This window comes from Balaenoptera musculus, chromosome 8 (genome assembly GCF_009873245.2).
Source record: "Balaenoptera musculus isolate JJ_BM4_2016_0621 chromosome 8, mBalMus1.pri.v3, whole genome shotgun sequence".
In the NCBI taxonomy this organism is placed as follows: domain Eukaryota; kingdom Metazoa; phylum Chordata; class Mammalia; order Artiodactyla; family Balaenopteridae; genus Balaenoptera; species Balaenoptera musculus.
In genome coordinates this window covers 24,284,764-24,299,732 of record NC_045792.1, presented here as the reverse complement: position 1 = coordinate 24,299,732, position 14,969 = coordinate 24,284,764, and the positions used below count along the sequence as shown (strand labels likewise).

The window sequence follows — 14,969 nt, the reverse complement described above, 5'->3', positions numbered from 1 at the left end:
TACTGTCAATCAGCCTCTGATAGTACCCTCCCCGTGGACAACCTTCTGTGCTCTTTTGAGCATGCTCAGATGGAGTCTACCATCAGTGTGGTGGGAGTTCACTTGACTTCAAGTGTGTCCATGTTGAAGGGTGAAATTAACAAATACTAACCAAATTTGTGGCTGTCCAAACTAGGAAAATAGTTAAAGAATCAGGACATGAAGAATCAGGCAAATACTCATTTGGCGTCAACCCAATAAAAAAGCTTCTTGGTGAGGAAAAAGTTGCCAAAGATGAAAGCCCAGAATAGTGCTACTTTAGCCTAACCACAGTGTCAAAGCAAATAACACACATACACACAAACGCAAAAGGAAGCCCTCTTCACACTAATGCCCCAAAGTCCTTTATGGGTCTTCAAATTGAGCAGATTAGGTAGGTTGATGGTTGTCCTTTACGGACTGGGTCCACCTAACAAGACTGCTTACTAACAGAATATCTCTGTTTTGTCATTTAATAGACATCCCAAACTTAATATACCTTGCAATCAAATACAGACATAGTCAGTCATGCTTTTCCTGTAGACTTTCCAAAACAGAAAAGGGCAGCTCCATTCTTCCTGGTGCTCAGTTACAAAATGTGATTCATCTTTGACTTTTTTCTTTCTCTCTCCTTTCACATCCAATACAGAAGCAAAATGTGTCAGCCCTATCTTTGAGATAGAACCAGAATTTGACAGTTTCTCGATTTTTCCACTATTACCACTCAGGATTAAGATTTCATTGTCTGTCATCTTAATTATTATCCCTCTGAAATGTGTCCTTAACACAGTGGCTGGAGAACCCTTTGAGAATCTAAGTCAGAAGAATTATGTGACTTCAGTGTCTTCCCCTTCATCATAGTTGAAGCTGAACTTCTTAAAATGCTGGAAAGTTGCTACATGATTACCCTCCACATTATATATTTGATCTCATCTCCTCCACCTCTACTCCTTGCTCACTCTTTTCCAAACACCTTATACTCTTTAGTCCTTGATGTTCAACAAGTATAGTAGGCAGACATTTTCACTTGCTGTTCGCTTTACCTGAATTGCTGTTCTCTTTACTATCTACAGTACTCATCCACTCACTTTTTTAAGTCTTTTCTCAAATATCACCGTCTCCATTATGAGGCCTTGCTTGGATTCCCTGTAATAACCTGCAGCCCCACTAATGCACCCTACCTCCTTAGAAGCCTCCCTTCTGCTGTAGAATCTGTTGAATGAATGAATGGAGTGAGCTATGTCTAATTTCCAAAAAAATCAACCGTAAACACTTGTTGAGAGATGGGTTCAGGGTATAAAGAATAAAAGAATTGTAAATTCAGGCCTTACCATTCACCATCCATTCCCTCAGGGTTCTGCTATGGTGTATCTTTGAATAAAGAGCACAATTTGATAAGACTAATTAATAGCTTAAATTCGTTAGAATCCCAAACCTTTTATAGTAGAAATGTGATAAAAATTGTGTCAGAGATTCTCAACAAAATGTTAGCAAGTTGAAGCCAAAAAGTATAAAAACAATTATATACCATGACCAAATGGGATTTGTGTCAGGTATGTAAGGCTGGTTCAACATTTGAAAATTAATTAATATAATCCATCCAAGACAAAAAAAGGAAAAAAAAACATATAAATACATGCAGAAGAAGCATTTGACAAAATCCAGCGTGCACTCATGAGAAAAACTCTCAGTAAACTAGGAATAGAGAGGGACTTTCTTGACTTGATAAATACGATCTACAAAAAAACCAATAGCTAACATCATACTTACTGGAGAGAAACTCAATGCTTTCCCACTAAGATTAAGCACAAGGCAAGGATGTCCTCCTTTATTATAACTTTTCAGTATTGTGCTGCAAGTCCTTGCTAATGCAATAAGGCAAGAAAAGGAAATAAAAGGTGTACAGATTGAGAAGGAAGACATAAAGCTGTCTTTGTTCACAGATGACATGATCATTTATGTAGAAAGTCTTAAAGAGTTGACCCAAAACTCCTGTAACTAATAAGTGATTATAGCAAGGTTGCAGGATCCAAGGTTAATATACAAAAGGCAATTGCTTTCCTATATACCAATAATGAACAGGTGGAATAGGTTAAGAAAAACCCCACACTATTTACATTAGCATTGCCAAAAATGTAATACTTCAGTATAAATCTAATAAAATAAGTACAACCTCTATAGGAGGCAAACTACAAAACCATGATGAATGAAGTCAAAGAATAACTAAATAAGTGGAGAGATATTGCATGTTCATGAATAGGAAAACTCGGTATTATCAAAATGTCAGTTCTTTCCGACTTAATCTACAGAAATTCAGTGCTATCCCAATCAAAATCCCAGCAAGTTATTTTATGGATATTGGCAAACTGATTCTAAAGTCCATATGAAGAGGCAAGAGACCCAGAATAGCTGTCACCTCATTGAAGAAGGACAGAGTTGAAGGAATGACACTACCCAGCTTGCAGACTTATTATGAAGGTGCAGTAATCAAGACAGGGTGGTATTGGTGAAAGAACAAATAGATCAATGGAACAGAATAAAGAGCCCCAAAATAGACCCACATAAATACAGTCAACTGATCTTTGGCAAAAGAACAAAGGCAATACAATGGAGCAAAGATAGTCTTTTCATCAAATAGTGCTGAAACAACTGGATGTCCATAGTAAGAAAAAAAAAAAATCTAGACACAGACTTTATATCCTTCATAAAAACTAACTCAAAATGAATTACAGACCTAAATGTAAAACACAAAACTGTAAAACTCCCAGAAGATAACATAGGAGAAAACCTAGATGACCTTGGGTATGGCAATGACTTTTAAAATGTAACACCAAAGGAACAATCCATGAAAGAAAGAATTGATAAGCTAGACTTCATTAAAATAGAAAATTTCTGCTCTGTGAAAATCACTATCAAGATAATGAAAAGAAAAGCCACAGAGTGGGAGAAAACATTTGTAAAAGACGCATCTTGTTAGGGTAAAGTGGCAACTTGCAAGCTTCTTACATGTGCAACTGGTGTAATTTATTTTGGTATGTAGTGTGAGGTACAGACTTTAGTTTTCAATGGGTGTGTAGTTTTCTAGGCATCAATTTTTAAGATTATAACTTGACTTTATCACAATCAAACTTCCCAGACATACTTAGAACTATATGTGGATATTCTTTTCTGTTTAATTTGTATATGTGTTCATTCATGTAGTAATGCTACAATGTTTGAATTGTAGTGGCTTTATAGTTAAGTTATATAGCTGTCTGCTAATTAACAGATACTCAACTTCTAATAAAATTTATGACTTGTACCTGAATGCCTCCAGATTATGTTCTTCATTCAGACTCTTTACTATTCACTCAATATAAATTCAGAGCTGATATACATTAAAAACTGAACTAAGGTGGCTAACATGTTTTAGTTTTCATCTATTTTCCTAGATTTAAAATATGAGAAAGTAATAGAATGCAACATTTTTTTTTTTGAATGCAACATTTTTAAAAACCTCTAATGACTCACATTTTCTATCTCTAATTAAAACAGAATACCCTGTGGAATATCTTTGCATCACTTACCTGGTTTCATTAATTCTGGCTGCTGAAGTTAATTTAAATTCACTCTGGTAAAATGAGAGCTCAGTATAAGCTTTTAGCATACTCAGTGAGACTTAAAAATAGTCATCTGCTAGGTGGTAAACAGTAAACAGTCTTGTTTATTACAAATAATCTTAGCCAATAAATGTTATTTATGCTCCATTTAAGAATAAAGATGTTAATCTGAGATCACAAAACGATCTTTTTGTTAAAGCTAAAAGCAATTCTGCTTTGATTAGTTGCAAATGCAAATATTACCCAACTTCTTTCTCCTTCTTTGATAGTTGTATAGAAATAAAACTAAATATAAGAATGTAAGCCAAACCCACTACAAATGAAACTGCACTACAGGTCCAGTATCTTCAGTGATTTCTAGATGATTTCTATGCTCAAACCTTCATTCTATCCTCTCTTCCTAAACAGAATTGTTTTTTTGTTTGTTTGTTTTTTGGTTTTGAGTAACTTTTATTACACAAGGGATTCATATTCTTTATAGAGAAATCAAGTAATCAAATAATCCAAAAATAGATTAAAAAGCAGCCATAATTCCACCTCTCAGATATATTATCACTGTATCTATTTTATAGTATAGCTTTCTTATATATATATTTAACATCTTTATTGGAGTATAATTGCTTTACAATGTTGTGTTAGTCTCTGCTGTATAACAGTGCCTCAGCTACACATATATATATATTCCCATATCCCCTCCTTTTTGCGTCTGCCTCCCACCCTCCCTATCCCACCCCTCTAGGTGGTCACAAAGCCCCAGCTGATCTCCCTGTGCTATTTGGCTGCTTCCCACTAGCTATCTATTTTACATTTGGTAGTGTATATATGTCCATGCCACTCTCTCACTTCGTCCCAGCTTACCCTTCCCCCTCCCCATGTCCCTAAAAAGAATTTTAAGAAGTTAGCCAAGATAAAATGAGAAACTGATTTAGACTTACATCCCAAATTTACAGCTTCAGTGATTTAGGAAAATTCCTTGACAGCTATACTGAGCCTCAGTTTTCACATTTGTAATAGGGTGAGGATTAAAAAAACTGATACTTCTGGAAATGCCTGTCATTCTGATTGGATATTTTTAAAATGTTAACTGAAATTTAAATGTATAAATTATAAAAAGAAGATGACAAAAAGGCTTATTATCATTTTATTACCCTGGTGGTCCACTGATAGGAGAAGGGGCTTCTCTAAGTAGTTTTCTTCATCCTGATTTCTGGACACGCCCGTCTTTAATCTGCTTTTGGAGGCAGCGGGTGACATTTTGGCAAGTTTTATTCAATTTCTTTATGCCTTGATTTTAGGAAAGAAGAGTAGTAGCTGTGCTGAGCTCTGCCAGGTCAGATAGAATTTTGGAGTATTCTCTTTCTCTGTCTTGTAGACAGCCACTGTCATTTAGTAAGCCAAAAGCCTTCCTTTGCTTTGACTGTGGTTCGTGTGTTTGCTGGATTTCTAAAATATATTTTTAGTGTTTACTTGTTTAGATTGAAAAGATTGGGCTATATTTTTAAAAGTTTATCCCTTCATTTTGGAAGGCCTTTTAAGTTGTGTTATTGCATGCAAGAGAGCTAACGGAATTCTGGACTCCATGTTTTCGTTTTTACCTTTTTTTTTTTTTTTCTCAGACTTTGAACCAATAATGGCTAAGAATGAAAGGAACTCAGACCCAAATATTTTTTTCCCTTGTAAAGCACAGAGAATATGAGAAAAAATGAAATTGGGAAATTGTTTTGCTCTCTTCCTCCTCCTTTTTGGTCAGTTACCTCAGTCGTCCACCTCACTTTGTATTTCTAGCCTGGCTTCAGAAAGACCTGAATTTGATGAACTACACACTGTTGGAGTAGTAGATTGCTAGAAGCAACCAAGATCCAGACAACCTTAAATGGCGGCTTCATGGAATTATTATTCAAGAAGGATGGTGCAGCCAATTTCCTCACTTCCCTTGTGAAAGGAGTTCCCTATTCCTAAGAAAATGGACCTATGTCTGACTGACACAGAAGATGGAGATTTATCCCAGTGCATTTATATATGTATATATATATAAATTATGTATATATATATATATATATATTTATATTTATATATATATAATGCCTAATGGAAATATCTCAGATGGTCTATTTTGTGTTTTTTCTTTAATTTTACTTATAAAATTGTGACCATTTTTTTTTTTTTTTTTTTTTTGGCAGAACGGCCCTTTATTGAGTCACAGAATGAAACTAGGTCTCCGCAGCCAGGTGCTTCCCAGGTACAGCTTCTGCCACAGGTCCGTCCCCGAGGAAGGAGGAGGCTGGCAGCCTAGCCCGGAACACACGTTGCGGTACGCAGAGCAGGGGCCCTGGGCCTGGCAGTGGGACCTTGGGCACCCCAAGCGCCAGCCCCTCACATGAGCAGGCAGCATGGCCTCTTCTCCACGCGGGCCTCTTCTGAGGGGGCTGTGAGTTTGAGCAGGGGTGGGTCTCCACCAGCCCCGGAGCCACACTCCAGCTGGGGGGTCTCGGTGTCCACAGGCAGTTCAGATTCAGCGGCCTCGAGCCCCTCAGGCGGGGGTCGCTGCAGCTTAGCGGCAGCCCGCTGACGCTTCAGCTCTGCCAGGGTGTGGGGGGCCTTGGCCTGGACCAGGGCGTGTGACCATTTTTTAACTCAAAAGAGGAGAACCTTAAAAATTAATTAAAAAGACATTCTAAGTAGTAGAATGTAGTCTAAGGTTCAGAGAGACTTGGCAGAGAAAATTGCTGAATGGTTAGATAACAGTGCTGGTATGCTTGGCTATTGTAACACTTTACATTAGAGTTTCTCTTCCTTGAAATTACAAGAACTATATGACTCAAGAGAAAGATTAATAATTAGGAATATTCTGCTTGCTTTTTATATAGCCTTTTGAAGAACATTTTGATTAATTATTTGGAGGTCATAGGAAGGAACCTTCATGATCTAACTTTTGAACAAGTAGTGTTGCAACACAAAGCTATGACTCAAATTAAAAAGGAAATTTGAAATGACCTATTTCTTTTGGCATCTCAATCCAGATATCTGTCAGTAAAATGAGTCACTTTTCAGTCAAATGGGTGGTCAGCAATATAATTTTTTATTGGGAAGCTGAAAGACACCATTGCCAAACAGAGCATCTGCAGTGTTAACATCTATATTTGAGCATCTTTTGTTTTCCCAAGGGGTGCAGATGAGAAGAAGGAAGGCAGAGAAATGCACTTGAATAAAGCTTTTCAAGATGGATAGAACAGAGAGCATTCCCAGAGGCAGGTCAAGTTCAACCCAAGAACAACTCTCTCAGTGCTTTCACAACTAGTTAAAATACAAGACCAGTAGTAACTCAGCTCTCAAATCAGTGCTGAAATCAAGCAGAAGGTTGTTAATATTGATACGGTTAACATACATCAAATAGGATTACTGAATTTTCTGAATCCAAAAGTTCTCCACAGTATTGACATTTCCTTACTGAACTCCCAGGATTGTTTGGTTTCAAAGGTGCTTGGGCTCAAGATGCATTTTGTTTTAAATAATCCTTCATAAAAAGTTCAGCTTTCAGTCTAATATGATTGAAACCCAGCTTGAGTGTGTTTTATAATGCACTGAACTGGAAAGACTATGGGCATTGAATTGTTCAAAACATGGTAGGCGAAGGAGTGATATGTGGGGAGGAGGTGATCAAAGAAATCAGTGAGAATGTCTTGTTATCTCATTTTATTTACCTTTTAGAACTCTTCCAAATATTAGAGGAAAGAAATCAATATCAATTTTCACCTGTCACGTTCCACACTTCAATTATTAATGAATGTCGAATTTGACCACAGTTTTCTGTACCACCTGCTCTGCAATAATATTTCTGAGCCTTTATTAAAAATGTAAAATTGTCATTGAATTTCCAAATATGATTCTCCAGTGGCTAATTCAGCTTGTTTTATTAATAAGCAAGTTCTGATGAGTAATACTAATTTAATACGCCTGCATGTAAGGTTAAAGTGTAAATTATTCCTGCCGAAGGTGATGAGATATGACTGCGATGTGGTGGTAGGGCACTCACCTTCCTGAACGAACCCTGCGAGCACACAGTTCTTGGGAGAAACCAGTACTTCATATAGTAGCAAATCTGATATTATTTTGCATGTCCCCTGTAGCAGTGGAATGCACACACACACACACACACACACACACACAAACATGATCATGGGTGAAAAAACACACATGCGTACCTTAGATGCTTACATTAATTTCTGAATATAGTTCTCCGGAAAGAAAAAACTTTACTGATGATTTGTATTTTTAGTTTATTATTTTATCTATACTAAAACACTAAACGAAATCACTTACTGTTTTGTTGTCCATGGAATCCTTTCAATTTTGAGATGCTAAATATAAATCGAAATAATGATTATAGTCCTTGGCCATGAAAGACTAAGTTACAGAGAACCCAGTGACTGGAGGTCGGAGCTGCCACAGAATTATTCTCTGCTCCAGAGCCCATTAGAGTATCACTGTGTACCCACTTAAGGATAGAATGCTGCTATTGAGAAACTAGCTCTCTTTTATTTCTACTAAAAGGAGAGAACAGTAGGGGACCTTGGCTGTGTGAGTGTATGAGACTTTCTCTGTTTTGTACAATAAGCCAAAATCTATACATGAAATAGCCTCGGGCCTTTTGTCTTTTGTACCCAGCTCTTTCCTGTATTGCTCCTGATCAATTACACTTAAATCAACAAAAGTTGCTTGAACATTTTGACAATTATGTTCCCCATACCCTGAAGCATTTTTAAAGGGTTCCTGAGATAAAGCTATTTCAAAAAATACTCCCTCCAAATTTTTTCAGGGTGGCATCAATGAAGGTAACTTAGAGGAAAGAAACTAGACCTTGAGTTCCTGGCCTACCACTCTAAGGCCAGGCAGGCATAAACCATCATAGCAAAACCTAAGTTTGCTCCCAGTTGAGAATTTGGTTTCCATGGTCTTATATAAAAAGTATATGGAGACTTTAATTCCCTATAAGCCCTTTCCAAAGAGTAAATACAGTTGATCATTCGTAAGAGATGATGAAAATTACAATTTTGTTGAATAGGTGGAATATATATTATACATAATATATATATAAAATATATAAAGTTACTATTCAGAGTCCTAAAACATGGATTTTTCTTACTTACCAAGAATGAACAGTAACTTGACCTCTAAACACAAAAAAGCACCTGGTCATAGCAGAATCATAACAAATATTTGATATCAGAATGAATTCAATGTTCAGGTGTAAAGAGGGAATACCTTCAGTTTTCCTCTTTCTTGTACCCCATTATTGCATCCTGGACAGAAGAGATTTTCTTGATTTTAATCTAAAGGAGAAATGTTCACTTTTGTTAAGATGGAAATTGACAACCTCAGTAGGCAGAGGCACCGTTTTTATTTGGCTGAATTCATGTTTCTAGTGATAATTCAAGGTGTAATAGGGTTTTCTCTGCCACTCCAAAATCTGAAAATGATAAGTATCTCACCAGAGTTTCAGGACGGCCCATTACTTATTCTGTGGAAAGGATATTCAAAATACCATGCTTCATCAATGTCTTCTTTGACTTATTCATCAATGGACAACTACTGAGTTAAGACAGTGTCTTATCCTTGCTTCAAAAAAATAAAAACCAAAAAACCCCACAAACACAAAAAAACTGTTAACGATGAAAACTTATTATGCCAGGCCTTAGTATGGCCTAACTTGGAAATTTAGTTTCAGAGGCTTTTGTGAATATACCAAGGAAAGAGGACCTAGGTGTATCTTATTCCCACAGGCCACCAATAAATATTTGCTTAACGGAGAGAAAATTAATATATAGTATAGGAGAGAACCTGACAGATGCTTAACATTATTGAGTGATAGCAATGCCCAAACTCATCTGTGATCAAACACTATGAAAGTATCCTCCTAAGGATAAACTTATTACAAATAAGAAGTGAAAATTCAATTATGGAGATACTTTCAGTTTCAGCTCTGATATGCAAAAAGCTTGGAAGTTGTCACTGTATCTAGTCCTTACAAGATAATGCTGTACAAAGTGAAAAACAATGAGTTTTCTCAGGCATGATTAATAAAACATGTAACTACGAAAGAATTTTAAAACTGTAATTATGTATGTGTATATATGTGTCTCTGAAAAATCTGTGTCAAAGAAAACTGAGGCTATCAGTATAAACTCATTTAACTTCTATCTCTTTTTACCTTTATTTCCTCCCAAACTTACCAGTATCCATCCAACTCGAAGGATACAAGTGATCTTTATATACTTGCAAGGTTTTTTTCTTATTCATATGTCCATGTTTCCCCAATTCTCTAAATTATTATCTACATCTTCAGGATCTCCTTAATTGGTTCCTTCATTTCAGCATATAAACTATAAGTCCTTTTCATTCTAAAAAATTCTTTTTTGCTAATTATTTTCTCTTTTCCTCCAAACTCCTTCAGAGTAGCCTATTCCCACTGTCTTCACTAGCCCCGCCTGACCCCCACAGGCAGCCCTACACTCTCAATTTATTGCAATCTGGCTTTCTTGTCCACCACTTCACTGAACTGCTCTAAGGTCACTGGGGACCTAACTGCCCAAATCCAATGGACACTTACATTCTCTGAAGGATGACGCTGTCATCTACTTCCTCCTTCTTGAAACTCTATCACCTCTCTCCTTCCCAGAATTCTTTCTCTGCTTATTACTTAAACGTTGTCAGTACTCATAATTCTCTGAAATCTCATCCATTTTCATGATTTTAATGACTGCTGATATGTGCTGATGACATTCAAATTTTTATCTTTCCATGTCTTCACGTGCATGTCCAGTTATCTACCAGTTTGTCTCCTGAATTGTACAGGTGCTTTAAAATTCAACATGTCCAGAACTAAAGTCTTTAACCCAATTCAGTTCTTTATCCCCTATTTCCAAACTCAATGATACCACCACCCAACCTTAGTCACACAGATGGGGGTTCAGCCTCCACCTCCTACTTCTTCCTTACTTCCCAAGATCAAGTCTTGCTTGTAATTTCCTAAATACAATTAGAACTTATTTCCTCCCTTCATCTATACCTTATTTCAGACCCCTTTCTTCTTGCTGTTACCTGGTCTAGAAGTTACCAAATTGCTGTTTGGTTGAACCAGTTGTTAGGCAGTTCTATTAAAAAAGGACTCTAGAGTCAAATAGCTTTGAGGATGGCTGTGTACCATACGCCTGCTGTGACGATCCAGAATGAACAGTAGCCTACAGCAGCCCCGAGAAGCTGTACAGTAAAGAAAGCTGATTAACTTTACTTAAGCCAGGTTCTGCCTTCTGCCAGCCTATAAACCTTTCAGTAGGGACAGGAGAGGAGGTGGCAGCGTGAAAGTCCCACTCGAAAATAAAAAACACTGCTCCTCAGAAGAGTGGGGCATAATTGTCTCGAGGCTTCTTCAAATTCCTCATCCATACTGACGTCAGTGGTCTAAAATGCCACCAGAACTTGTCCTTTCCATTCTTAGCTATTTTTTGAGGAAACCAGCTCCATGCACATGGATGGCTAAGACCCGCTCCCCTCCTCCTCGCTGCCTCCTTTAGGGGCGCTTGCCACTGCCTGGTGACACTGCACTGATGCTCCAGAGCCTGTGCCTGTGGCTCCGTAACACACCCCTCGCACACTCACGGCTCTGGACTTCCGCTATCCTCTCTGCCTTGAGTGTCCTTGCCCTTCACCGGCTGACTCACCAGTTTTTCACGAGTCCTTTAAGACTTAGCTTAGGGACTGCCACTTTCGATGATTTTTCTTTGTCTCACAGCTCCCCCTCTTCTTCCACAAACACTGACTAAACGCCCTGAATATGCCCATCACAGCATGTCACGCGCAGGATGAGACATCTGCTGTGTGTCTTCCCCTCTCACTCCACTGCTAAAGGGCCAACGCTACATCTTGCTCATTGTTTCTCTCCTCTAACACCCAATCCATGACTAACGAACTAACTAGTACTGTAGTAGCCCTCTTAGTAACAATCAGGCAGGAACTTCTAGAAGAAATCTGACACTCCAACTGTTCTCTGATCTCACCTTTCAGTCTGAATGAACTAAAGACTTATCTGTACATGTTTTACCAGGGAGACATAATTTAATCCAGAGATGTGTCATCACATACTCTTACATACTCTGCCGTTTAAAAATTCGTCTCACGATGGGGGAAGGAGACAGGTGTGCTTTCTGATAGCCCCACTCTTTTGCACCTCTAGTGCTCACTGGCTTCTCTCTCGGTGCCTTCCTTAAACCCTTCCTCTCTTAACAAGGAAACAGGATAACAAAGTAATTAAGAGCCTGGGTTCTGCCTATCTGTGAAACAGAAACATAACCAAGGACATAGAGAATAGACTGGTGGTTGCCAAGGGGGAGGGGGTGGGAGAGGGTTGGACTGGGAGTTTGGGATTAACAGATGCAAACTGGTGTATATACAGGATGGATAAACAAAAAGGTCCTACATGGGACTTCCCTGGTGACGCAGTGGTTAAGAATACGCCTGCCAATGCAGGGGACATGGGTTCGAGCCCTGGTCCGGGAAGATCACACATGCCAGAGAGCAACTAAGCCCGATGCCACAACTACTGAAATCCATGCACCTAGAGCCCATGCTCTGCAACACGAGAAGCCACCACAATGAGAAGCCTGCGCACCGCAACTAGAGAAAGCCCGCGTGCAGCAATGAAGGCCCAATGCAGCCAAAAATAAAAAAATAAATAAATACATTAAAAAAAAGTGGATGTATTTTAAAAAACCTAAAAGGTCCTACTGTAGAGCACAGGGAACTATATTCTATATCCTGTGATAAACCGTAATGGAAAAGAATATGAAAAAGAATGTATATAAATGTATAATTGAGTCACTTTCCTGTACAGCAGTAATTAACACAACACTGTAATTCAACTACACGTCAATAAAAAATAAAATTTAAAAAAATTGCCATAAAAATCATCACATAAGGGGGACTTCCCTGGTGGTCCAGTGGTTAAGACTTCGCCTTCCAGTGGAGGGGGTGAGGGTTCGATCCCTGGTTGGGGAGCTAAGATCCCACATGCCTTGCGGCCAAAAAACCAAAATATAAAACAGAAGCAATACTGTAACAAATGCAATAAACACTTTAAAAATGGTTGACATCAAAAAAAATCTTTAAAGAAAAAAATCACATAAATCAGAAACAAATGAAACATAATAAAGTCCATACATTAAAAAAAAAAAAAGAGCATGTGTTCGGGTCAAATCGCAGCTTACCACTTACTTATAGCTGTGAAATTCTTGGCAACTCACATAATGTCTCCTCAGACTCCTCATCTATAAAATTGGGATGGTAATAGTTCCCAACCTCATAGCGTTGCTGTAGTCCATAAACATGGTTAAGTGCCTTGGTAAATGTTTAAGGCTCTCTGGTTATTGTGAATTAAAATACGTCAATGGCTTCTGGCCATGTGATTTATAATAGTTTGACATTTAACCAAATGGTAAAACTATTCCATTTATTATTCCTATCTCTTTTTACCCCTTACCCTGCTTTGTTGTTTATGTTTTCTCCCACCACAGAGTGCTAGTTCCAGGAGAGTAAAGGCTTTATTTTGTTCACTGCTGAAAGCAATAGCACCCAGAAAAGTCCTGTACATATGAAGACCTCAGTAAACACCAGCTGAATGAATGGTGCAAAGTGTCACAAGGAAAAATACACCAAAGCTTTCATTATAATAAAAAAGTATAGATAAATCTTTCTCTAATGGCTTCCAGTCAAGTAATTGAAAACACCATATGCTATAATAAAAACATAAGTAATTTATTAAAATTTGAAGGCAAAAACATAATTTTAAAAGATTTAGACCTATGTTAGGTGTGATACAGTATGGATGCTTTCTTAAAATTCACAATCAGATCCAAGAGTATCACTTTCAGAATGTTCTAGTAGACTGAGTTTACTTTTAGTTGTCTTTGATGAAACAGTCACTATTCTACTCTCTTTCTTAACAGAAATGTGTTTTTTCGAAGACTCACTTTTAATTGGTTTATTAACCAAAGAATTATTTTGTCCAATTCCTTTGCTTTTCTGCTTTACAGGTGAGTCAGAGCAGGGATGCATGTCCTCCCCAGGTTGTTTCTTAGCAGAGTATTTTTTGGTATATTCACCTGCTTTGCTCATTTTCTCTGAAGAAGACCTGCTATTTCTAGATAATTCCTCTTCTTTTCTTTGACTTCCAGTTCCAGAAATGACATCTGCTGAAGGGAGAACATGTTCTAGCAATGAAATCTTCAAAAGACTCCTGCCACTGCTCTGTGACTGGGACCCCCAGGTTGTCTTTGGAAGTTTCTAAGGCCTCCTGAGTAGAAACTGGGACATGGAAGGAGTCGAGAGGCAAAGGAATCCCAACATCACCTGTAATTTTCTGAAACTGGAGGGAAAAACAAAAGACAAGACAAAAATTCAGTGATGAACAAAGCCAACCATTAAAAAGTAGAGTTCAAAACTTCAATGTTACTCTGTAATCTTATTATTAACACAGTCAATTGATTATTCAGAAGATTTCAGAGCCAGTTTTTTTCTAATTATATCTTGCCAAGTGATTCTCAGCTTAACCTAGCTATATCCAAGGCTATGTCTGCTACCTTTTCAGACTTTGGTGTTTGGGATAGTTATTACCCATTTCCTTTCCCTCACTAAAAATAAAACCCTATTCTGTAAGAAAATTAATTTCTTTTCTATCCTCCAGGCACATGTAAATAGTATATAGTTTGTGACCAGACTGTGTTCTCAAGCTGTCAGTTCCCAAGACCAGTCTGAGATTGGTTGATGGGGGCTCCAAGTAAGGCTAGAGGAAAAGCTGACAGGTTTTCCCCTCCCATTTCCATAACCAGGTGATTCACTATAATATGTTACCTATTAGCTATGTTAAGATTACTTATTTTAAAAATTATATCAGTATGTGTACCTTCATTAGTGTTCCTTCATTGTAAGCTGACTGCATACAAATAGAAACCTAGATAAAATATGAATAGAATAGACATTTATACAATATAAAATCTGGAATATTTTCTCTAATGTTTTCTTTCTTCATTAAGGATAGTTTGCTTTAACTCATAAATTTTCTAAAGAACTTCCAGTTTTCTTATTTACAACAATACAGTATCACGAAATAGGCACACATTTACTAATCTCAGATTTGGAAAGGACTCCAGAGTCTTCTAGCTCCCGAGCATGTGAACTATTAGAGACTGATCATTATTGTTTTCTCTCTGACTTGGTCATTTCCTTTTTGCTAATCACTCTTAGGATCATTAAGTGCTGTTCTGTCCACTTACTTGGATATTTTGCATTCGTCCTGGGGCA

General features: G+C 37.6%; 1 pseudogene; it reads left to right on the top strand.

The window, feature by feature from the left end:
* Nucleotides 1-14,263, top strand: part of LOC118899055 — a 32,498-nt pseudogene extending 18,235 nt beyond the window's left edge.
* The last annotated feature ends 706 nt before the right edge of the window (nucleotides 14,264-14,969 follow it).